Source organism: Pyxicephalus adspersus, chromosome 9 (assembly GCF_032062135.1).
Source record: "Pyxicephalus adspersus chromosome 9, UCB_Pads_2.0, whole genome shotgun sequence".
In the NCBI taxonomy this organism is placed as follows: Eukaryota; Metazoa; Chordata; class Amphibia; order Anura; family Pyxicephalidae; genus Pyxicephalus; species Pyxicephalus adspersus.
The window spans coordinates 39,639,894-39,645,557 of record NC_092866.1 but is presented as its reverse complement, the minus strand read 5'-3'; the positions used below and the strand labels follow the sequence as shown (position 1 = coordinate 39,645,557).

General features: G+C 38.4%; 1 long non-coding RNA gene across 1 annotated transcript; it reads left to right on the top strand.

Moving 5' to 3' along the window:
* The first annotated feature begins 2,078 nt into the window (after window positions 1-2,078).
* On the top strand, window positions 2,079-5,274 carry LOC140337823 (uncharacterized). Its single transcript, XR_011922132.1, has 2 exons — window positions 2,079-2,479; window positions 2,765-5,274. It is a non-coding gene; the product is annotated as an uncharacterized lncRNA (long non-coding RNA).
* Window positions 5,275-5,664: the final 390 nt, after the last annotated feature.

Sequence of the window (5,664 nt, the reverse complement as noted above, 5' to 3'; positions counted from 1 at the left end):
TATTCCATTGACGGGAATGTCTGGGCAAGTATTTTCATAAACTGAGATTGACAGATTTTTAACAGCAGTTGACCAGGATGACACCAGCTTGGATCTACTGACTAGCAATAGAGACCCCTAAACACTAACAGACTGCAGCATGCCAACATGCTAATTTACATTAACCTGTCGAAGGAGACAATTGGCATTTATATTATTAATAATTTATTATTAATATTAATAATAATAATAATGTTCTATCTGGTCAAGCACCCATTGACCAGTGTAAAGTCACCTTTAGACTCCATGATCAATAATTGGTTAACCATTTTTTTATGGGAAAGATTATATTGAACCAGTGCCTACCAGTTGATAAATGGTTCCCAGTGTGATTTTTTTTTTCTGGCAACTTGTTTTCCTAGCCCATGTATTCCTACATTGTGTAAGTAAAGTACCATTGCCCAAAAGGCGACAACATTTTCAGCCGCTAAGCCAACCTGACTTTTTACCACCGCTGATACAAACCCCAACCTACCCAGCCAAGGAGGAGCTGCTCAGTGACAAGGGCACCCTGTACTCTGAATCCTCATCTGGCACCAAACATTGAATACATAAGTGCTAGAAGTAATTATATGCTAAAATTCTGTAATTCAGTAATGTGATTGGTCTGGAGGATTGGTAGCAGCCCGCTAATAAGGCTGGAGTATAGAGTCCTCTGCATCCACATGTGCCGAACCTCCCAAAAGCCAACTCTGTATTGCTTGCACCGTGATAGCATATGTATTTCAACCTGATTAAACCTAGCCAAATGTCCTTTGTAGCCTAATGATAACTGCATATGTTGATCAGGCTGTGAAGTGACAGACACAAAGAACAGACCTCTATTGCTAGATACTCAGCTGTGATGACCCCCAGTGATCCCCGGCCATTGTGCAGAAAAGAACCGTCTAACTGATAGCTTTGCACTGCAGATGAAATTGAGAGAGATTGGTTATACATAGAATGGCTTCCATCCACCAAGAAGAAAAGGGTCAAATCTAGACACCAGGACCAGCAGTACAGCAGTGGTGATTGTGGCGGTTGAAGGGGGGCACATTCCTCATCATTTGTCACTCTCTATGGTTATCTGAAGCTAATGTCACCCACACATAGAGAGCTGCGTGTACAATCATACCACATTGAGCAGATTATGTAACTAGTCTGCAATGTTCATAAGGGAATGTCATGTACAGCGTGATTTACTGAATCATAACTGCATTGGTACTTTTGTTCAGTGGAAAGTAAACTCTGCCCACCACAATCTTACTGCAGTATCAGAAAATGCGCAGTGCAGTACTTCCAGATCTTTCTGGTAAAGGCGTGTTTACAATGAAATTTTCAGCTCAAAACTTTTCTGTTTTTTTTTTTCTATATATAAACTGCTGATAGTACACTTTATTTGATCCAACCTACCACCCTTGTTGAAGGAAAGCTTCTTCAACCATTTTTTGTATAAGATAGAAAATATTTATCTTGTAAACAAGCTAGGAAAATATAAGATGTTTGTAACTGTTTTCACAACCTCATATTTTTGAAAGTATTAGAAAAATCCGTGAATATTTGGCAACAGCTGTGTAAAAAAAGATTTCTAACTGAACCCCATAGTATTAAAACAAAAATATCTGTTAGGTCTCTATTTCACTCTTTCCTTTACCCACCTCACTATTATAACAAAATAAATGTTTTTTTTAGGAAATACGTTTATTTGCTTGCGCTGATATTTCATTTCAGAACGCTCTAGAAAATTCTCCTTGCATAATTATTTGATGAACAGCCTTTAAAACCAGTTCAGACCGGTCTCAGCCAGATTTTTACTGCAGTGAATATCCATCCGCCTTTTTGTTTTTGACTCGAAAAGAATTGATGTGTTCCTCCGCGGTATGCGTTTTTTTTTTAAGGATTCTTCCGCGAGATTACGAAAGTGTGGAAATAGTGCATTTTATTTCAACGTCCATAAACTGTAACTGTCCTCATAATCAGAAAACCATCATAACGAGCTACCAGCATCTTTAATGTTTTTTTTTTTTTTTGTTTTTGTTTTTTTTACGAGACCGGTAAAATTGGAAAAAAAAAGGAAAGGAATTGGGAGCATGCGCAGAAATACGTTCCCCTTACTCGAACATTCCGCTGTCTTCTAATTTCATTTAAGCTATAAAAGTATAATATGATAAACATTTTTGCATTTTGATCGAACATGTACACAACAGACATAAACTTTTAGCGCAAATAGCACTTGGTAAACCGACATAAGTCGCTTTAGGAGAGGGACTATTTTTCAACTAGTTTGGCGGAATGATATATAAACTATGAAGTCACTAGCGGTCTATAAAAGTGACGGTAGGAGACGCCTTGAGGCATTCTTCGGGTGGAAGATGGGGGAAGAGAGCAGAAGGGAGAAGAAGCGGAATGTCCGGGCGCTGCAGCAGACTAGACACCCAGCGGAACCACCCTGATTTGGATGGTATGTATGTGTTCTTAGCAGTGGTGGTGAGTATGGGCGTGGGCTGTACTATATATAAGGCAGAAATTACTATTTTTTTTATAGCAATAGTGACTGTAACTTTATATCTGCTGAATGAACAATATTAAGTGGTGGGGAACCGTAACTTTCTTTATTTCTAAATGTTAAATGATTCTGTATCTGGTATTTATAATTGAGTGGGAATTGTTTTTTAGGGGGGGAGGCTATGTATTATAATTATATATAGGGCGTTACATATTTGTGTGGTCATTTTATGATCCTTAGGACCGCTCACAAGAACGAGGTGACCTCGAGCCATACAGAAAGGTGTTCAACCTAGGCAAATGACGATTCCGAGATCCATGTGTTCCGTGCCATAACTGAGGAGCAATGATAAGACAAGCAGGTGTATTCGTTTTGCTTTAATCGTGCAGGGAGTGTCAGATTGTGACGTCACTGCGGTCTTATGACCGCGTGATCCGTAATATAAATTTCTCCAGCAGGTGGCAATGAGTGCGTGATCAGTACAGGGATGGTCCGCTGGTGTTACTGTACTCGGTGTAGTATGTAGCCACTAGATGGCAGTGTGTATGTACCATTGTGTAGGGTACAATGTACCCTATGTGCTGAAGTTTGTCTGCGTGTCGCCTCTAGGTGGCAGTGTATGAATGTAGTTCTGTAACTGGGAAAAAAACTTAGGGAATAATTGGAGGGGGTGGGGGACTGGGAGGGAATTGAGTTGTCTCTAATTTTATTTTCCAGGTCTAAATCATCCTAATTGAAGCACTGAACTGAGTAGGCATCATCATCTTAACATAAACAATGAAGGTCCATTTAAAGAAGGTTTATACAGACATCTGAAGGGTATTTGATATCAGTAATGGCTTAGGTATATTTGGGGACAGTTTAGCTTAGTTATGGCCCTAGCTGTAAAGGGAGGTGGTGAATAATATAAAAGTAAATGTCCCTTATGGTCCTAATGTGGGTAGTATGTAGATAGATGGGTGTAGGTGGTAAGGCAGTTGTATCTGGGTGGGGCGGGGCTATAAATGGCTATTTTTAGATTCTTTTCAGACAACACCCAAGTAGAAGCAGTTCCGTGTATTTCTGCCAAGGAGAACAGTGGATCCTTACATGATGCTTCCCTTAGCCTGAGGTGTACGGCTGGGCTCAGTCTTCCTGTAGGACTTTGAGTCCCTCCCTTTTGAGCCAGAGATCTGCCTACATGTGCCTGGTGTATTCTGCATTCCAAAATCCCATTACTGCTGTCCTGTCAGTGGAAGGACTCCTTGGTTCCTGCTGTTCATCAACACATCCCCTGGGGTGGGACCCCTAATAAAGATCTTCATCTAGTGCCATCCCTATCTTCATTTGCCTTATCCTATTAAGGAGCCCCAAGTCTTCAGAACGTTATCTTACACAGTATGAAGATTATCAACCCCCTTTTTAAGAACATTAAAGATATGATCGTTTTAAGCCCCCAAATTAAGAACATTATGAGCCATTCCTCATTTAATGGCCAAGTAAATTGCTATCCCTACATTTTATGGACGTAAAGTTATAGCTAAAAAGTTACAATGGATGCCCCAATGAAAGTTCCTCTATTCTCGTAATGCAATGGAAGCTTATAGAAGATGGCTGAGAATGTTCATGTAATTGTATTGATATTTGCTACAAGTAACTATTGGTGTGTGTATTTGCTGTAAATTTGATATTCTGAGCATTCATGCCTTTAGTGTGTGCCAAATGAGCCACACTTGTTTTTGTATGTATTGTTGCAGATTTTAGTCTTGCATTTATTTTTGTGATGCCAGACAGCTTTGTCTTAATTTTAGGCCTCCTTTATGAGGCCAAGTAGTGGTGTCTGTGTTTTATTTATTGGCTCTTTAAATTGTGTCTCAATAGTTTCTAAACTAACCATGAAGGTACATTTGCTGAATAAGGTATTAAATGATATAATGACAAATATAAACATAGCATCACTTTAACAAAACAAGGATGAGAATGAAGTGTCGTCCTGACACCCAAGCTTCACTCAGCTGAGGATTCCCAAAGGAACAAGCTGGAACTTCCAATAAATATAAATACATTAAAGGGGAAATAATACCTTAAAATATAAATTCCTAATTAGTCTATGTTCCTGAGTAACTACTGCTTATAAATGGGGTAAACGTTAAAGATGCGCAAAATCCAGCGGCAGTTTCTTCAGAACGAAAAGGGATACTAAAAAAAAAAAAAAATCAGACTGGGGGCTAGTTGTAAAAGTCATAATAAAAGTTTATCAGTTTATACCTTGTTCACCAAGCATGGCCATCGGATGATTCAGCACAAATTAAACGGCATAACAAGCACCTAATCAATAAACCAGCTATAGTGCTAAAAACAAAAAAAAGGTTAAAAATTGATGTGCACATTGATGTGTGTGTGCTAAAACTGATTCTTTGGCTTTGCTGAGCCTTTAATATATATAACATTTATGCACATGGCCTCTATGTCATGAATTAGCAGGAGCTGTCAAACCATTCTATTCTAAAATGCCTTCACTGGAAATTGTGAAACTTTCTAAACCTAATTATGGAATAGAATTTCCTTTACCTTTCTAATACCTGGTCACATTGCTAGCTGTGCCTTTTTTTTCTGTGTGCTAATTGGCATCAAGTGTTTCAGAATCTAAAAAGTGGACGTTTTTAAACTGTCTTATATCTGCAGAGTAATAAAAACAGGTAAAAATGTAAACCTCAATCAATCACCTTTTGGACATTATATTTAAATAAAATAAGAATTATTGGTTCAAATATAGTCTGCTGTGATTTGAGTCCTTATAACCCTTTGTCCCATTAGCTTTGCAATTGGATAAAAAGTGGTAAGTGATCCATTTGTTAAATGATGCTTCTTTAATTGGAGAAGTGCTGGGTAATGGAGGCAAAGCTTGGAAGACATTCTTGTTCTACCTTTTGAGTATGCATGGTGGGATTGTGTAAAAACCTCACACAGGTATCTCCTACTACTGTGTGTTTACTGGCTCTGCATATGGATTAATAGAGATGAAAACTGCCGACATGAGCATTTATACTCCTTTACTATCATGGGTTTAGGATAAGTATTTGTATTAACATATTTCAGTGATTGCATACTTGTTTGACTCAATGTGCATGGCATACAGTATTTCATTAATGTGTAAGTTC